Here is a 19,769-nt window from a genome sequence, read left to right as displayed (position 1 = left end):
TGTAAAGGACCCACAAATTCCTTATTAACCATAATCCCAACTGGGTGCAAATATTTGCTCCCCTTGGGAGCAGGGATGGGGATGTCAGACTGTTCCCCCTGGGAAGGGTGAAATACTCATCTCGGGATCATGAAAGGTCTGTTCTGGCTCTGGGTCCTGTGTCCTGCTTGTTCCTGCACCCTGGTACCCAGTTAAACAGCCCAGCACTAGGACGGGATGCTGTGTGTAGGAGCACACAGGCTCTCCACGCGTCCCAGCTCTGCGGTGCTCCCAGGATGGAGCGGAGTCGGGTGCTGCCCTTTGCCGGCGGTGTGATGGGGGAGCGGGTGGAGGTTCAGCCCCAGCATCCTAGGGCAGCCCTTTGTGGACGGCGATGAGAGCATGTGCTCCCTGAGCCGCGATGCTCTGGGCGCAGAGCAGCGTTGACCACCCCACAGCCCAGTAATCCTGCTGGGGACTCTGGCTTGCCGCTTTCAGGAGCGTATGCCCTTTGCGTGAGGGAATGGCCCGTGCTTGTGTAGGACCTCGGCCGATCGCCTTGGCTGGCGCTGCCTGCCCTCCTCTAAGATCACGCAGACCTCCCTGGCTGGGTGTTCGGACAGCCTCGCGCTGACCGTGCCAGCAGCAACATTCGCCTTCGCAGCTGGGATTTGAAGCAGTTGCTTTATTGCAAGTAATAAACGTGGGCCGTTTCAGCAACACCCTTTCATGCAAAAGCCCGCAAGTGCACAACAAACCCTGCTCTGGCTTAACCCAGTCACTTGTTAGTGCTGAAGCAGAGCCAAGGCCTCCAAGGAGGAGGTGAGTGATGGGAGGGACGCAGCCCGTGGTCCCGGGGGGCTGCCGGGGAGGGGGCGGCCCACGGCCCTTGTGCCCCGCCGTCTGCTTAGGGATGAGTTCGGATGAATGGGCTGCAACTGCCACTCCGGGATTTGGCTTGGGCCCGCGAGCCCGCGGCTCGCTGCCTGCACAAACAGCCACGAGGATGTTTGTTGTTGAGCTCAATTTGACGGCTGGTCGGGGGAACGCTCCCCTGGCAGCACAATGTCCCTGGCCGGCGCAGGCGGGGCGGGAGGGGGCTTCCTCCAGCGTCTCCCACCCCACTCCACTGCCTCTCTCCTCTGGGCGCGTTGCATGCGGGATCACTGTCCCTGGAGTGTCTCTTGGCCCCGTGTTGGTGCGGTATTTTCCAGGGCAGGCGTGGGAAGGGCAGGTGCTCCCGGCCGGCCAGGAGGGAACAGGCTGTTCCTGGCGTCCCGGGGCAGTTCCTGGGGAGGGAAAGGGAGAGCGGGATCCCACGGGAACGGCAGCGGGAGAGGGCCATGGCCAGGCAGCAGTTTCTCCAATGCCGTATGGGGCATCCGCAGCGCTCAGGAGGTTGCTTTGCAGAGTGGCTGACGAGCAGGAGGGGGCTCTTGATGGGTCCCCAGGTCTGCCCAGCTCTCAGCAGTTTTGGGGGAGCAACGTGAGCCCTGGAGATAGCACCCATCTCACCCACCTTCTCCCCAGCCACTCGAGCTGGCGCAGCAGAGGCGTTTCCAAATGAACATGGCATCTTTGCATTCAGCTTGCTGGACTGAAACAGCCCCAAGCAATGGGGGCAAGGCGGGGGGCTCCCTCACCCCCAGTTTGGGGGGGCTGTGTATTTAAATCCAGTGGCAGGGGAAAGCTGCAATAAGCCTGGGGTGATGGGGGTCCCGGGGGGGTCCTGCAGGTGTGGGCAGGAGCAGAAAGCCCTGTGATGGCTGGACCCCGCAGGCTGCGCTGCCCGCGGAGGGTGGGAAGCCAGAGCGGAGGGGCAGCAGTCGTGGTGGTTTCCGTGTGAGGAATGACTAAACGTCGCAGGGCTCTTCCGCCGGGAAAGACGGGCCGGGGCATTGCAACAGAGGGCTGCAAAATCACGGCTCGCCTGGAGAAGGCAGTCCCTAGCAGATTCCCGTGGTGGGAGGATGAGGAGCGTGGCGGGGGACTGGTGGCTTGTTGCATGCCACCGTGCAGAGGTGGAGTTCATCACCATGGGGCCTTGTGGGTGTTGGATATTTTCCTGGGCCCAAAGGCAGTTGTGCATGGAAAAATATGTGGGTTTGCAAGGAAAAAGCCACAGGTGGTTAGCTAAAGCTGAAAGCCCCCTTTCCTACCCCGGACTTTGAGCCGGAGGTGCCTAGCACCATGTTTCACACTGACCTACCCCAGGCAGCTCCTGCAAATCTCCACCTGGGCAAGGGGCAGCAGGGAGCCGGGCAGGCAGTCCCCAGAGGGTCCCACGCCAGCTGGGTGCCATGGGGGGGACCGTGACCGCCCGGTGCGTGCCAGTGTCTGCTGGGGAGGCCAGCGCTGAGACTTGCCCTGGGCCAGAGCTGGAATTATCTTTTTGTCCTTCATTAGGAGAAAAAATACTGCTGCAGCTGCACTGGCATCTAGTGACTGGTTAAATTAATTCCAAGGTTTTTATTGCCTCTGGCTATCCCAGACCTTTGTTTCTTGTTTCACGTTGTTAAAAGGGAGGATTAGCTGGGTCCCGGGGGGGCTTTTTCTCTCTGGTCAAAATAGTTCTGATGTTTTCGGCACACAGTATTATTGCCCATCTGCGGTGCCTTATTGTTAATGCAAAATAGTGGAAGCGGAGATGGCCTGTGGTCAAGTCGGCAAGGAGGCACGAGCCCTCGAGCCCAGCGTCACTGCTCGGTTTGTTGAGCAGCCGTGGGCAAATCGCTCCATCTCTAGGTGCAAGTTCAGCAGAAGGAGGGTGAAAACCTGGCCCCGCGGCAGCTGGTGGCGAAACTCCCGCTAAGTTTTATAAGCTGAGAATATTAAACGGGGAGTCTCTCCTGGAGTCGTTTCCCTGCTGAGGTAGCAGAAACAGGTTTCAGCCAGTGACTTGTGTTTCACCTTACAACTTCTCCCACGTGTGAATTGTTTTTCTTGCTGCGTTTCTGCCCCCTCCTTCCAGGGCGAGGATCTCCAGCGCAGGCTTTGCGGGCCAAACCTGGAGGTGCTGTGGGACAGACATCATTTGCTAATGAGGGAGGATCGGTTCAGGGGGTCAGGAAAAAACTCCAAACTGGGGAAATGTAGAGATCGAGGTGGTGGGGAAAAGCAAGAGATAACTCCGAGTAAGCGCTGTGGTCTCCCCTTCTCTGAGCGTGTAATAACCAGGCTGCTGCTGCTGCTCCCCTGCTCGGCTTCTGTGCAGTGAAAGGCAGCAAGGACTCCAGGGCTGTCCTCAGGAAGGACCATGAGAAAGAGCTGAGTGGGTTGCAGCCCTTCCTGCTCTTTATCCTCCATTACTGATGGGCAGAGCCCTGGAGTGAGCAGAGAGAAAGGGGTGATGAGATTTTACCTGCCTGCAGCAGCCAGTCCAGAGCTGGTTACAACTCCCAGCAGAGCCTGGAAAACCCCAGTGTGGTTGCAGAGGGCTTAGCGAGAGAATAAGCTTGGCCCTGCTCCCGGTCTCGGTGCATGCAAAGAGGGAAGCGAGTCAGGGTGGCTCGATGATGCTTTCGGGACCTGTTGCTGCGATGTGAGCTGTAGCCACCCACCCGTGTGCAGGCGTAGAGGGGTTAAGCCTTCTCCTGGCCCTGGCTCCAGTTGGCTGGGCGAGCGCCAGCCGGTGCGCCGAGTCCACCCGCCTCGGTCTGCAGTGCTAGCGCCGGTGACGCGGTGCCCGTGTGCCATCCCACCACAGCTGCGCGGCACGGCACGGCGAGGCCACCCGCCCGGGCAGGCTCCGGGGGCTGGGGCGGCCCCCTGGGGAAGGGTTAAGCGAAGACGAGCGGTGCCGGTGCCAGGCTGGGTGTCCAGGTTCTCCCTTGGCGGAGGTCAGCGGTGGTTCATGGGAAAGGAAAAATTGGCAGCTGGGCCGGATGTCCCTGCATTTCCCCTCTTCCTGCAGCCGCCTGAACGATGTTCCTTATTTAGCTTTCCTGACGGACAGGAGGAATCTGATGGCGGAAACTGTCACTGCCTGATAACAGCTCAGGGACCCATTTATGATGGGCGGCACGGCAGGGAACAGGGCAGCGCTCCTCCTCACCGGGAGGGGAGAACCGGGCAGCCGGGGCTGCCCTTTGCACCGGGTTTTCGGGGGCGGCTGCGGGTAGGGAGGGGAGGGCACTCGCAGCCCTTCCCTTTGTGCTGGTTTGTGTACAAACCCCCTCAGTGCTATTTAAAAGACTCTCAAGGCCAAGGAGCAATGGCGCATATATATTATTTCGGCATTTTTTTGTCTTCTTTTTGGTGAGGCATCTGAGCTGGTGGAAAGAGCAATGGATGGGGAGAGGGGAGGCGTGGAGCAAAGCCATCCTGCCAAGGTCTGAGACCAGGCGAGGCTTTCCACTGACTGGCAGTGAGGATGTGAAGGGCAGCCAGGTCTGGGATGCTTCAGCAGGAGCTGGGAGTGATGGGCAGTGCCAGGAGTTGAGCACACGCATCGGTACTGGGACCGGCTCCCGTACAAGGATGCTCTGACTGAGCAGATAAGCACTGCAAAGGAGATGTGACTGCATGTTTTATTGTCCCCAGCTTTCTCTCCATAGAAGATGGCATCTTGGTAGTGTCTGAGCCATTCTCTCATATGTGCCCATAGTGACCAGCCCCAAAACCACAAAAGGTCCTGAAATAGAGCCTGTATTTCAATGTATCCATTGATTCTTATCTTGCATCTGTGGAGGCCACCAGGCTGCTCCCATACCAATAAGAGCATTGTTTCCATGGCAATTAATGTATTTAAAAAGGGCAGAATGTACAGCGAGACTGTATTTTTTTTTTTTTTTTTTAAAGAGCAACCCCTAAGCAAGGCAGCCATGCCCCTGGCCTGGACGTTGGACTCTTAGTCTGTGCAATGCACAGATTGGCGTCGCTGTGCTCTGCGTTGCTATGCTGGGTATGGTGAGCCAGCTCAGCATGGGGCTCACTACAGCCCCTCAGCCCTGAGATCACCGGTCCTCTGCTGCTCAGAGTTTTATGTTCCTTGGGGTGGTTAGAGCTGCGTGCTCCAAGGTGCATGTCTCACCGTTTCAGTTTTAGCTGAGCAATATTAAAAATCTCCCTGTGAGACTGAAGACCGCAGCAGGAACTCGCAGGAGTTGTTTCTGCGCTCTCTGAGCAATCCGCTATATGACCAGATCATTTACCTGAGCATCCATGAGTTGCAGGATTGAGGTTTAGGTCATCAAACTATGCTGGTACCTCAGGACCAAATGCTTTTCACTTCAGCTAAGTTCAAATTCCTTTTGTGTTTGCTTTCTGTCATCAAACGGCACGGGCAGGGAGATTGGTGCGAAGGGAATTGCTGTATCAGTCCATTTGTGTTCATATATTGCTCTGTCGGTGCTACAGGTGTGCAAGGCTGGTAGATATGGGAAGAAAACAGGAGCTCCTGCTGCAAACCCCAGTGCACCTTTCGGACGGCCGTGCTGGGGATGAGGCACCCATGGGGGATAACAGGGCTTTGCATCCTCCTTGCTATTCTGAGGCAGAAAAAGCAGTAAAATTCATATTGCAAGTTATTTGTTTAAAATTATACGTGTTTCTTATGGTGTTACTTCCTAGCGTGATGCATAGTCGCCACTGCGGGGAGATGAGTTAACTTCCTGCTGTACCTTCCTGGGCAGGAGTCATCTCACCCAGTCCCCATCGGATAAAAGTTTAGTGTATAGCCTAAGGCACGTGCTCTACAGTCAGCGGCGGGGAGAAAGGCTTTTTTGGAGGCACTCCATCCCATCCTCTAAGAGGTGTTGAAGGAATTGCCTTTGGGGAGGTGATGGCTGAGACTGCTCCCAGCCTGCGTGGTGTCCGCACACGTGCGTGTCCCCAGGACCGGCACTGCCCCTCTCCTGGGTTGCATTTCACCCTGCGATCCGCCCTCTTCCTCGCCGGCCGCCCCGGCTCCCTCCACCTCAGCAGCTTGCAGCTGCAGGAGGGGACAGGCACGGTCCGGCAGAGGGTAAAATGAAAGAGCAGCATCAACCAAAACAACTGATGGCCCCAGTCTCGGGAGACGTGGCCAGGAGGAGGCCGGGAGGTAGTGGATCATGTGGAGTGAGCAGTAGACAAAGGAAGGAAGTTTTTATTACTGGGCCAAATCCTGAAATCCTTCAGTTGTATTTTGGCCAATGCCTCAATGACTTCAGTGGAGACTGGTCCGAGTAAAGAGAGCTTCAGGATCTGGCCCCTGGCTAATTGTGTCACGTGGGAAGCTTATAAAGAATTTGCAAGCTCATGATGGCTTTTCTGAGTGGCCAGCACTAGCCAGCGAGCAGTGCCCGTGGCAGCCAGGCCTCCCGCCTGGGTCACCATCCCCTTCCTCTGTGGGGACACAAAGCGCCCATCCTGCAGCGGGGTCACCGTGTTGGCCACTGGCAGGGCTTCACGGGGCTCGGCAGACCCCAGCCAGGTGCACCGAGTTGGGTAGTGGCTCCACAGGTTTGCGAAGGTCTGTCTGCACGTTCACAACTCCCAGGAGACCCGCGGAGGGCTTTTTGGTCCTCCATCATCTTTCTGAGTTAGAGGCACATGGGCTCTTCATGCAGTGGGGAACTCTGTAAAAGGTTTACTGGTTTCATGCGTTCCCCCCAAAAAGCTACAAAAAGTGCAGGGCTGCATAGCAGAGCCTGGAAAACCCTCCATTGGTTTCCCTGGGTGCGGAAGGTCCCGCGTCGGCTGGGGGAAGCACGTACCTGTCTGCGCAGACACACGCGTGTGCGCTGACAGTGAGGTTCAGCTCTGGGCTTCGCTCTCCCTCTGTGACTCGTTTTCCTCATTTCTGAAATACTGGCATCTGCAGAGATGGATGTGTGATGTAGTGACCTAAAAAAAAAAAATACTGACAGAAGTAAGGGTCAAGTCAATAATTGCCATGGATGACAGTAAATCTTGATGTTTACTGAGGCAAGAAGGTTGGGCACGAATTGTGGTTTATACTCAGATTTGGAAACTGCCAGCTCAGAGTGATGGCAGCAAGCAAAATCGCATCCCGCAGAGGTGACAGCATCCAGTGCCCACAGAAATCCATCACTCGCGCGTTGGGTTGCCCTGCCTCAGCAGAGTCCCCGGTGAGGCATAATTTGGTCTAAGTGGCCATCATCCCTTCACCACGCTGCAGCGCTTGGCCCTCGGGAAGCAAAGGGCAGAAGTTTAACAGCATGTCCTGAAAGCGTGGTGGCCGGCTGCGGTGCGGGATGCTCCCATGGGAGATGTGTGCATTCACAGCAAGAAACTCCCGTGCCGCTGGGCAGGCAGCGCGCGGTCCTTGTGCTGGGATGAAACATGGGGGAAGCAACCACCTTGCCTGCAAACGGAGTTACCTGGTGACACGTTTGTGAAGCAATTTAGCTGCTGTAGGGTGCGTCTGAGTCTGATGACTCCTCATTTTCTTTGTTGGTTGTTGCTAAACTATGAGATTCAGCAGATCCTGGGCTGCTGTCTCTAAGTGCTGGCTCTGGCAGTGCCAGTGGTGCTGGGATGGGATCAGGGCGTACCCTGTTCTTCATCTCCTCCCTGTGCTGTGACATCCCAGTGCGCAAGTGAAGGGGAGCCACAGTGTACCCCATACAGCCCTGTTCTGGGCAGACAGGCTCAGACCCCAGTGTGTGCCCCCTTGAGTGACAGCGTTGCGGTGGGATTTTCCCATTTGGTCAGGTAGATCCACCACGCTTGCTTGCTCACGTGCTACGAGGACTAACAGCGGCAACCAGAAGGCACGAGTGGTAGCTTGACGTCCCCAGTTCGAACACTTGAGGATGGGTTTTGATGTCCCCCAAGCCTCCTGTGTTGTAGGGAGGCAGGAACCTGTCCAACGGCATAAGTCACACCAGAATTGTGCCCACGCCAAGATGCAATGCTTGCTGCCATGGTGCCTGTGTTGCCCAACATTGCTCCTCCACAACCCTCGGCATTTCACAATATTTATGGCCGCTCCTCGCCCTTGGCTGCTTAGACAAATAAAGCCTAATGCAGCCTGAGGCAGTTAATCCCTGGCTCTCCAGCCTCCCAGCAATAACAAGGTCTGGGTGGCATTTCAAAGAATGCACCGGGGGAGAGGGGGAGCACCGGGATCTATCTTTTATACGGCAGTGGAAATACAAGCCTGCCTTCATTGAAGATAAGTGGTGTTGGCCAGGCTAAGCTCCTGCTCAGAGGTTATAGCGGTGATGGAAGGCAGGAGGCTCTGCGCAGCATTGGCCCCGCAGTAACCTTTACCAAAAGAAAAACACTTCTTTAATACAATAGTAGATTAAAAAAAAAATAAACAGGGCCCCATGTGAACTTAGGAAACCTGTGCTGGCATGAAGAGAGATGCGCGTGGTGAAATGGCCTGAACAGCACCTGGAAGGGCTCTGGCCCTTGGACCCACGTTGCTGGGAATGGGAAAGGGCCAGTGGCTGTCCTCAGCCCCTTGGTTCACTGTGGTGCCGAAACGGCTTCTCCTGCCTTTGTGGTCCAAGCCAATGCGGCTTCCCTTCATTCACACCTTGGCTTTCCCATGGTGCTGGGAGGGCCATCCCCAGCCTTGCCCCATGGCTCTAAGCACCAAGCACCTTACGGTGACCAAATGGGGACAGCCAAGGAAGTGGCATGTTGTCTCTTTAGCGCAATTTCCCTGTTAGTACTTGTGCTCCTTCGGTGGAAGTCATTAGCATGTGTAAACGCTTCCTTCCCATTGCGTCCGCTTGCGTGCTCTCCCCGCTGAGCTGCGTGGCAAGGGAAGCACCTTTGAACGGGAAAACAACAGTCAGCCTCTGAGTATTAGCAAGAGAGTAACTGGGTGTTTATGAAACTTGGTAACACTCTTGTAAGCTATTTTTAAAAAGCAGCATAAGGTGTTTTAGCTTGCTGGCCTTCCAATAGCACCAGAGTCCGATACTGCCATTTAGGCTGGGTGTTTCACTGTAGGAATTGTGCTATGATGTACAAAGTGTGACATTTCCAACTCAGCCTTTCTTGGAAGGGAATTAAATGAGTTTCATGGCTGCGTGAGGGGTGTTATGTGGAGGTGGAGAGAGAAATCTGTGCAGATGTTAAACAGCCAGCTAATCTCAAGTGACGTGAATGCCCCGATACACTTCGGCTCTCGGAGATGATGATTATCATCTCCTGCTGCAGCAGGTCCTGGCTTGCAGTCACAGCTCTGCGCCAAGAGAAACTGAGAGCACATGCGTTTGTAACTTGCCATCGACGCCCCAGGCAGCCCCGCGGGGCCGGCTTTCCTCCCAGTGCCCCGCGTCTGTCCATCTTCAAGTCTCTTTGCCCAGCAGGGAGCAGACGGGATCACTGACCCAGGGGTGAGGAGCAATCCAGCAAAGTCCTGCGCGGGGGGAGAGATTTGCAGCACTGTCTAGAGCCCGTCCCTCTTCAGGATCCCGGAGAGAGCAGAGTAAAATTTTTATTAACCACATCAGGGAAGACTCCAGGTTTGGCTGGCTCCGGCTGCTTTCAAGGATGGCAGAAAGCCGAGCTGCACAGTGTTTTCCAGGAGAGTTGAAATTTCTTATCTCCTGCGTTGCCGTAGATGTGTTTACCCCAGGGAGCTGCGCCTCCTGTCCTGCTCACGTGGATGCTAGGAGGGCTCTTAGATCTGCAGCGAGTGCTCAGAGCTCTTCCAGCAGCCCTCTCTGCTTGTGCACGTCTGACCTCGTACCTGAGGTTTCCTTCCTCTGCCGCTACCTCTGATGACTAATTCCGCTTTGAAGAGCGTGTGCCTGTGATCTTCCTGCCTCCCCTCGTGCCCACCCCGTCGGAGGCGGCAGAAGGGGTCGTGCAGATGCGCGTGTGCGCACGTGCGGGTGTGCATGCGAGAAGCTGCGCCGTGGAGGAGGGTTCGTCTTCTCCCGCTCCCCAGGCAGCAGCACGCTCTCATGCCCGTGACCACTCTTCCCTTTTCTTTTTTATTATTATTATTTTTAGATTATACTTGATGCTTGAAAACCCTGCTTTGATAATCAGGAAGTTTGAATTCCTCCTGCGCTTTGCTTGTGCTTCCTACTTTCTGGACCCATCCACGTCTAATGTAGCTTTTTCATGTTGCATTGGCTCTGGGATAAATCCATTTTCTTTGTTCCCTGTTGCCTTTCATTAGAAGGAATAAGGATTCCTCCTTTCTTGCTTGAGTATCTTTTTTTTCCAAGCCAAAGCAGCCCAGTTCCTGCTGCCCTATCCTCTGTGGCTCAAGCAAGGATGGAGGTACAAATAAGCTGCATGATGGGCTTACAGGGAGCCTGGAGCAGATGGGGAATTGAATCCAGGTTTTCCAAGGCCAAGATAATCACCTAATTGCAAAACTGTTTTTTCCCACTTAGCCTGTTCATCAGCTTCTCTTGCACTCAGCAGCAGGAGATCAGCTTGAGGGTGGGTTGTGCTGCAGAGGAGAACAGGCACTGCCAGCTCCAGGGCAGCTGTTTGGTTTGAGGGCTCTGAGTTGATTTCAATTCACAGCTAAGTAGCAAACATCTGGATGCAAACTCCAGGGACATGAAGATGGAGGAGCAGGTCTTTTCCGCTTGGCACGGTGCCTCCCAGTCCAGCTGCATGGCTTGCAGACCCCTGAAAAACTCCAGCACGGTCAGCCTGGCTGCAGCAGCCTGGGCGGGAGGCAGGCAGGGTCTGCAGGCTTTGCTCACGTCGGGGAAACCTGCCCTGAGTGGGATACAGGGGTTTCTTCAGTGTCCTGCTCAGCCTGTCCATAAGCCAACAGTATTGGGAAGAGCTAAACTTGAAAGGCCAGCAATTAAGCCCACACACAAGGAAAAAGCAAACCTACGACTTGCTTTTTTTTCTTTCCAAATGCTGCTGCCCTTTTCTCTCTGTGCTCAGTGCCAACCCTCAGGCTCTGTCTGGCTTCCCGGTCAGCTGCCTCTGCCTCCTCATCTCCCAGCAAGAGCTGGATGCCGAGGCCTCGCTTAGCTTGAACTCCCATCTTCCCCCAACAGCACATCTGCGGCTTGCTTTGACAGGAGCTTCACCTGAGCCTCTGGGAACGGCTCATCATGGAGCTGTAGTAAATGGTGTCCAAACTGAGGGTCTCCTCTCCGCTGCTTCTCAGGCTTTTCCCTTACTCTGTGTCCATGCAGCAAAGCCCCAGTGCTGTGGGTGGAAGCCCCTGCCCAGGCACTGGAGCTGGTCCCGGCTCTGCCTGGGCTGTCACCAGCCTCAGCGTGGGCAGCTGGGGCTCTGGGGAAGGGGACGATGCCCTGGCGTGGGCAGGGGGTCCTGCCCTGATGCACCCGCTCTGTTTTGGCTATGGGTGGGTTAGAGACTCCTAGACCTGGATGTCTCACCTGGATCACTGTGTGCAAGAGCTGGTGGTGACTTGTCCTCTGGGAGCTTATCCCTCTCTTTGGGAATCTCTCTGTGGGTATCCCATAAGTGGCAAAATCCAGTTTAGCTGAGCTACTTGACAAGGTACTTTGTCATCTGCTCTTAACTTCATCAGGTACAGTGTGAGCAGCAGTGGATAATGATTTCCTTTAGTCGTTTGCCCTTTGTCACTGTATAGGTTATGGTTTCTTCTCAGTGGCTGAAGATGTCTTTTTAGTGTCCCATGGGTTTGTACCCTCTGCTGCCAGAGGTACCTCAGCCCAGTAAAGCCCCCGGGGTTACACCTGGACAGACATGGGGTGGAATTAAGCTCTGAATCCTGCAATGGTCAGGCAACTCCTGAGCAGTCCCAAATAGGTTAACTGGAGGTAGCTTTTCCCAAGCCCCCTGCACAGAGATCCCAGACCCCCAGGGCCCACGGGGGGATGTCCCTGGCCCATCCTGGCCATCTGTTTGTGCTGGCAGTGCCTGTCTGCCAGGTACCGGATTTGGACCAACACTCATTTCACACGAGCTGTGGATCATCTATTGCGTCCCTTCAGGTTAAAGATGTAATGAACAGTGCTGATTTCTGTTACCGGTCCCCTAAAGCCATCCGATCCCTCTGCTCTTTCTATGCCACGTTAATCACATCCTGCGGGGGCAGAGAATGTGAGCAGGGCAAGATTTTGAAAGAAGTAAATTAAAACAGGAAGAGAAGCAACTTGACAGTCCTTAAGATGTGGGAGGATAATTTTAATTGAGTTTTGCAAGGGTTTAGCCATGCAGTTAATAGGGGCCACTGGAAGAGCGGTGGCTATGTATGCTAAGCAGGGCAGCTCGCCTTGGGCTCCTGCAGAGCCACGGCGGTGGCAGAGTGGGAGCTGCCACAAGCGTTTTGGCAGGTCTGAGGTTTTCTGCCCCTTGGGGAGTGAATCCTGCGGACAGAATAGGTCCCGTTCCTGTCTGAGGGTGCTGGGCTCCCCCTCCCCTCCCCGCGCATCCCGCTGAGCCGGAGCTGCCCTCCGAAATGTCAGGGAGAGGAAGCAATCCTTGGCTTGTTAGTTTCTACAAGGAAATAAAACGCACAGATGGCTCGAGCATCCTCTATCTCAAAGGCAGGAAAAGGATTCTCTGGGCAGGAGCAGGCAGCCAACAAACCCGGAGCGATTCAGGGAATGGGGGACCAAACAAAGCGGCGTCTGGCCAGCCCCTGGCCAGCAGCAGAAGGGGTGGGCCGGCGGCCCGCCGAGGGGAAACGAGCTCTCTGATGTGCGGGAGCATCCCTCGCCCGAGCGAGAGCAGCAAACAGTCAGCTCCCCCGGGGGTCGGGGAGGCTGCTGACAGCAGAGATCCTGGAGGAGGTCTGCAGGGTGGCCCCGGCTGACCCGCTGCCCCAGGCCGGACATGTGGCTACCTGACACGGGCTAACTTTGGCTCAGGACGTAGCCTCTTGGGGAGGATGGAGTAGGGAGCGAGCGCGGGGGGGTGTAGGGAGAGGAAAGACGGCAGGAGACAGAAATGCAAACATGGCCTGACAGCCGTGGGGCAGGGGGAGGGGAGGAGGAAAAAGCAGGGTAAACCTGGCAGGATGGAGCAGGAAACCGGGCTGAGCGAGGCAGGGCGATGGTGAGAGAGTGCTTCCTGCGGGGGAGAAAGGCAGACAGATAAACACTCCCGGACAGGCGCTCGTTGACCGCTCTTTGGGATGCTCTGGGATGACGTGGTGGCAGGTCCCAAGGGCATGGGTGGCTGTGCCCGTGCAGACCAGAGCCCTGAAAGCAGGTGGCGGCGTGGTCGGGCATTGGGTGCTCGGCTCGGGGCAGCTGGCTTGTGAAATACCCTGATTTAAATCCCCGAGGCCCCAAGGGACCAAGACTGAAGGTTACAAAGGTAATTTTGCTCCTCAGGACAGCCCAGCTGTCTTGAAAGTGGCTCCTGCTTTCAAGCTCCTCTGCTTGTATCCCCTGCTGAGGCTGCCAGCTTGTAACTCCAAAAGCTGAAAGAGCCCAGGGAGCTCTTGACTTTCTTTGCCTCGTTCCCCATCAGTGCGAGTGGTTACGAGATTTTTGTGCCTTGCCAGAAAAGAACCGGTTAATTAAAGTTTATGAGCAATGAGAGGTTGGGGTGCGTGCATTGAGGCCAGAGCAGCCTTTTGGAGCAAGGCCGTGGGGCTGTTTGGCCAGACCCGTGGGTGCTGGGTGCGTGGCCGTGCCGCCGTGCCAGGGGTTGCAGGAGCAGAGCAGGACACCCGGCCTCGTGGTGCTGCTGGTCTGGCTGTTGCTCCTTCTGCTTGTGTCGGGACCGTGCTGCTATTGCAGGATGCACTGCTCACATCTCTGCCCACCCCATCCCACTCCCCGCTTGGCTGGCAGGCAGGGAGATGCCTTGGCTGGGGTCTCCCCTGGCCGTGGGCGCTGAGCTGGAGGAAAGCCCCGATTTTTTGCATCCCCCAAATGCCCTGTCTGTTTGGACACACATCCTTTCTCCTCACCTGGCATCGTTGCAGACCCGTGGTGCTTGGGGCATCTCTGGGGCTGGTGCCAAGAAAAAAGCCTTTCCAACAGCTCTGGTGGCCCCTTCCTCTGCCCTCATATTGGTCCCTGCTCGGGGGGCTCCTACCTCCATACTTAGCCCCAGGTGTCTCTGGGCAAAGTTAATGTCTCGTTGTGCTTTTGGTGTTGGACAGGAGGGATCAGACACCCAATAATGATGATCGCCTCTGTGTTTGTGAATATTGACTGAGTTCCTATAATTATTAGTCCCTTGTGTCCCCTGAAAGAGGACAGCTTGCCCCAGTTGGAACAAAGGAACATCTGATGCTTTGGGAATATCCTCACTAAATGGTGAGGACACAGATCCACCACACTTTGATTTGGTGACATTTCAGGGCTTTGAGGTCCGTGGATGAAAATCTCTAGGCCAGAGGAGTGTTGTCTCGCCATTGGCGTTGCCCGCCGTGAGAAGGGGAAGGTGTTGCCCCAGGCCTGAATGAGCTCTTGGTGCGTGGGGGTCAGTTGTGTGGCTGGGACAGCGATGCTGCTGTAGCACAACACAGGGCGCAGAGGGGCTGATCCTGCACAGAGGAGCACAGCCCCCGTGTTTAACCCTTTCTGGGACAGGTCTGAAGCAATGGTCAACCCCGGGTTGCAGAAAAAGGAACATCTTTCATGAACCTTGTAAAAGAAGGGACCTGCTTCCTTTGCCCTTGTGCAAATACATAGTTTTGGGGTATTTACGGTTTTCTATCACTATTGTTTTTAATTTATTCATTGCTTACACCTCAGCCTGTTTCCCTCTTGCCCACAGAGCCCTTTAGCACGCCGCCTCTCCATTCTTCCCCCAGCCTCACTGTGGGCAGGGGTGGCTGCTGGGCAGAACCTGCTCCGTTTTGGTGTGAGTTCCCGCTGTGGTTTGGGGCTCGCCCTGCCCGCTGTGAGGCTGGAGAGAAAACACCTGGTGTTTCATCCCCACGTTGGCCGGAGCCTGCCATTCATTTCTCAGCCTCGTGTGATATCTCACCTCTCTGCAAAACAAGCCTTCCTCTGTGCTGGTAAGCACCGGGAGGAGGAAGAGGAGGAGCTGACAGCCCTACGTCCAAATTCCCCCTGCTGCTCTGCCAGCTGCCTGCTCCTTGTCGTGACGTGACACTCACGCTTTCCAGCTCCAACCCCCAGCTGGATGCTTGCCCCGTGCATGAGGAGGGATCACTCCGTGCGGGAACTTCAGCCCTGTAGGTGGGAAGTTGGCCCGGCTCTGCCTCCTGCACGTGGACTTTCCGTGTGTCTGTGAGCAGCCGCAGGTCCTCCAGGACCAGGGCAGCCAGTTACACCAACACGGGGTTGGTGGGGAAGAGCTAACTGGAGCAGAGGGGGAAGATGGCACCTGCAGTGCTGGGGTTAGTTCCTGCGGGGCAAGGGGAAATGGTGAATGGTGTACATGCGGTTTCGCCAGCAAATGCTGCTAATTCGGACAAGCCCAGCCTGGAAAGCCGGAGGAGAGGTCTGCAGAAAGGGCAGAGCAAGGTTTCTCCTCCCTCTCCTCCAGTGCCAGCCATTGCTGCTCTTCTGCATCAGAAAGGGTCGTTCAGTCCCTGTTTCCCCAATTGCCAGCGAGGTACCGGAATTTTATTGTTGGCTGTGCAGCAGCAGGTCTTTGCTCACATAGTAACTATGGTGTGTGATTTCATGTCTAAGTGCATGCCTTGCCCTGCTTGCAAGGGAAGAGCCCCACCACCAGCTTTGCAGCCTGCATGAGCAGCTCAAGGCAGCCAAGGCTTTAGGCTGGGGGTAAAACCCAAGAGAAATGGGAAATGCTTTGCAAGAGGAGCCACATCGGGCTGTTCGGTAGCACTGGGCACTGAGCAATCCCAGGGCGTTCAGAGCGCTGTTGAGCCCCAGCCAGGGACAGGCCAGAGCAGCTGCCTGAGCCCGGCGAGTCGGAAGAGGCTCATCCGTGGTGCTTTGCAGTGCAGATGCAGGATGTGGGTAAATTCAGAGGCTCCATCCTGGACCCTTGGTCTGGGGATTCAGCTGCTCAGTGCAAATCTGCCAGAAATCCCTTTTGTAGAAAGATCTCAAGTTTCTGCCTTGCTTTGTTGGGATGCTTATTGACTGGGAATTTTTGCCTGAACACAGCAGTCTTTTGAGGGGCAGTAGCAGGATCAGGGGGAAAGGACACTTTTTTTCCCTTCCAGCCTATCTTTTGCCCTGGTACAGCACTGGGGTGGGCAGGCTGGGTATGCGAGGCGCAGGGAGACAAGAGGGAGCGCGCAGCCTCATCTGGACCAGCTTTGCTCTGTGCATGTTATTTTGCAGCTCTGGTGACAAAACCCCGAAGCAGTAAGTTTGGTGGCAGGAGCGTGAGCTGTGCCGGTTAGCTGGGGACACGCAGCGGCTGTGGCCAGAGCGATCCAGTCCCAGCGCCGGGGAAGGAAGTCAGCAAGAAGGACAGAGCGTGAACAAAATCCCTATCCGGAAAGGCTCCCCGTTAATCAGTCAGCGGGGCCGACTCAGCAGAGAGGGAGGGAAGGGGAAGCAGAGAGGGGCTGAGGTGGTGTGCGGGGGCTCGGAGGGAGGATCCGGTGCAGGGTTTCCTGTGAGTGGAAGCAGAGGGAGAGTGGGAGCCATGCCGTGCCATACCATGCCGTGCCATACCATGCCGTGCCATACCATGCCGTGCCATACCATGCCGTGCCATACCTGCACCTCCGCCCATGTGCAGCCTTTGCACGGGTGTCCAAAGCCATCACTCGCTGTGGCGGTGCTGGCTCTGGCACAGGCGTTGCTCTGCAGTGATTTAGCCGTCTGCAGCCATCACAAGGGAAAACCAGGCCCCTGGCAAGGCTTTCCCACAGCGTCCTCGAGGTCAGGCACAAGGCTGGAGCCTGCGGGCTGCTCGGTCTCTGTGAGACACCCTGGGGTGGGTAGCACTTTCCAGGGCGAGCGTGGCTTCCCCACCAGGTAGGGAGAGCCCTGGGATGCAGGACCCCAGCAGGCAGCCATGCCGTGCTGAGAGTAGCAGTGATTTCAGGGTGCAGAAAGAGGTGGAGGGGGCTGGAGAAAACGAAGGAGCCACCGGTGATAAGGAGAAGGCCCTCGGTGCAGCCTGGCGCCTTTCAGAGCCACACACTGAGAGATCAAGGCTAGGAAAACCGCTGGGAAACGCACTTCTCTGAAAATAGACAAGGTGTGAGTGGCTGTGGGATCCTGCTTCCTCTCCCCGCATCCCATCAATCCCCCTCTGTTTATTTTAATATCCCGCTGCCAACTTGCTTGGAAACCATCTTGAAAAAACAAAGCTCGCCGGGGCTGCTGCATACCTTTTTAATTACATTAATGCTCTCCCCGCGCAAGGGCGCGATTTAGTGCACACGAGAGAGCGGGCTCTGCTTAGAGGGACAAGGAGATAAAGCATTGCCGGGGTTGGAGGTGGGGAAGGAGGGACTCGGAGGAGAGGAGACGCTCCATGCTCTGGAGACATCTCCCTCGCACCCAGGGATTTGACGGAGACACAAACCATCTGTATGTCGGTTAGCAGAGATTTAATGGCCAAACCCAGCACCAAGTTCAGTGCTGGGGGGAGTGAGACACAGGAGGGCTGTAGCAGGGCACATGCTCCCCCAGGGAGGGAAAGGGCAAGGGCAGCAACGGGGTGGATCCGTCTGGCAAGCACAGAGAGGGATGGAGAATTTTTGGGGGGAAAGCTGATGGCCTTGAAGATGCTTTTGGAGGCTGGGAATGGCTCTGTGCATCCCTTTGCCTGTCCTGGATGCCATGGGTGGCTGTGGGCATCAGCATCCCAAGATGCCAGCCCCAATGTGGGGTGTCGGGGTGAGTAGTGGGTCCCAAGCGTGAGCCAGTGCCTGATGCAGGGAGTCCCTGAAGCTCCCGGCAGTCCGGGGCTGACGAGGAGGCTGGACAGCCACGAAGGCCGGCCCGGCGCTGGCTGTCAGCAGCGAGAGCGTCCCCAGCCCCGCGCCGCGGTGCTTTCGGAGGCAGCAGTGTTCCTTTTCCTGTTGTACTCGCGGAGGGCCGCGGACAGGATGCATCTGCAGGAATCCCACAGCCTCAACCTGCACAGATCGTACTTTTTCTTTCTTCCCTTCCACCCCCCAGCGTTGTTTGCTAACAGGTCACCGAGCAGCACGTGAAGGGAGGCAGGGGGTTATTTCTGCGGCCATCCCGCTCCCCCCGAGCCCAGCGGGGGGGCAGATGTGGTGTATAGCATCGGCCGAGAGGCTCCCACCGCCCTGGACTGCTTTTTTTAGTGGTTCAAGCAAGGGGGACCACCCCAGTTTTGAGACCCACTTCGGTGCCTGTCACAGCCAGCCCCAGGGATTGCCGTGCCAGGATTTTGGGAATTAGCTTTCTGCTCGCTGCCTGGGGCACCAGCAGGATAAGGGGGTCTGCTGTCCCCAGCCAGCCCTATGGTGAGCTGTGTCTTTCATGTTTTGGGTTGAGTGCCGTGGGGGCGGCGGACACCCCCGTCTGCTTGCCGGGGCGATGGACTGGCAGGCTGTGGCCATCTGGAGAGTGGTGTTTGCACTGGGATAAGCATGTCCGGCATTAATAGGAAATGCAGCTTAGCGGTCAGATTCCTCCCCTCCTCTTTTTTTTTTTTAATAAACCTTGTTACATTTTGAAGGGATTTTACCAAAAATGCACTCATTTATTTTCACAGCCCCAGGGCACATTTTTGTGCATGACATCTGGAGGCGTGAGGCAGGGTGTCCTCCATGGGGGCCAAGCGCCGCCCGGTCCCAGGGGCCGTGGTGACGCCGACCCGACCGACGTGTTGAATGACGAACGATGGCGGCTGATGCTGTTGCCATTGAGAGAGGGGTGTCTGTAGAACGGGCCGTGGGGAGCAGGACCCCCGTGCAGGCAAAGGTGGACCGGGGCAGCCCCTGGGTTGAGGGAAGAGGAGGCGGGAGATGGCGGACGGAGATGGCCGGCGCCCTGCCGTTGCCATGGGGGCAGCCGCGGGGACGGCCACCTCGGAGCCGCGCGCAAGCGGGAAGGAAGTGGAGAACAATCGGGGAGAACAAGGCCGGCAGCCCTGGCCTGGCCGTGCCGGCGGTGCCGCTCGGCACGTCCCTCCACCGCCGCGTCCCCCTCGGCGGCCTCTCCTGGTGGCGGTGGACCCTGGGCACCCCAGCTTCCCCACAGGCCTGGCTCCTCACGCCGCACCTCAGGGTCCTTGTGTCAGAGGGGCTGGTGGCCATTTGGTGTCTCCCAGGGCAGGTTTAGCAGCTTCCCAGCATTCATGGCATGGCTCTGCCAAGGGGCTTCCAAGGCCCACAGTCCTCAGGCCGCAGTTTTGGAGGAGAGGCATCATGCGGCGTTCCTGCTGCTTGTGAAACTCATGGAAACACCACGTCCTCGAGACCTCTCCCTCTCTGCCAGATCTCTCTGAGACATGCACAGAACGCGGTTGCAAAAACTGCACGTTTCTGTAGAAAATTGAGCTAGCAACATATTTTTGCTTTCTTTTCTTCCCTAGCATTTAGCATCCACCTGAGTCACAGCTTCACATTTCGCAACTTTTTTTTTCCTTCTATTTCTGGTTAGTTTGCTTGCTTGTTTTTGCAGTCACTGAGACTTTTCTTTTGAATTATCTCACGTCTCCAGAAGCTGGAGTTTTAAGATAAAGATCATGAAGTAATGACAGTCAGCAACACCATGCTAATGAAAAACAAGGGGTACGTCTCTGAGGGTAACCGGTACTTCGAGATGTTTTGTCCGTGAGGAGCTCACTTAGGGTGCGTGTCTGGCATGCCGGAGATGCAAGCACAGGAGAAGTGGGACTCTCCCAGACAAAAGCTGGGAGAAGTGTGTGATAATGTGTTTAACTGCCCGTCCTTGAGCCTGGATAATTTCACTTCTGGCATGCCTGCCCGGCTGTGGTGCAGGGAAGGGGGCTGCTGTAATCCCCAAGGTTTGGTCCTCTTCGGGTGACTGCCTGTACCCGAGAGT

The 19,769-nt window shown here is 56.3% G+C and overlaps 1 protein-coding gene across 4 annotated transcripts in view; it reads left to right on the top strand.

Annotated features, from left to right (window-relative positions):
- Positions 1 to 19,769, top strand: part of FLT4 (fms related receptor tyrosine kinase 4) — a 60,755-nt gene that overhangs the window by 1,843 nt on the left and 39,143 nt on the right. The gene's annotated exons all lie outside the window — the stretch shown is intronic.

This window comes from Platalea leucorodia, assembly GCF_965183815.1.
Source record: "Platalea leucorodia genome assembly, chromosome: 11".
Classification (NCBI taxonomy): Eukaryota; Metazoa; Chordata; class Aves; order Pelecaniformes; family Threskiornithidae; genus Platalea; species Platalea leucorodia.
The sequence above is the reverse complement of the archived record's forward strand: the minus strand, read 5'-3'. Positions and strand labels throughout refer to the sequence as shown.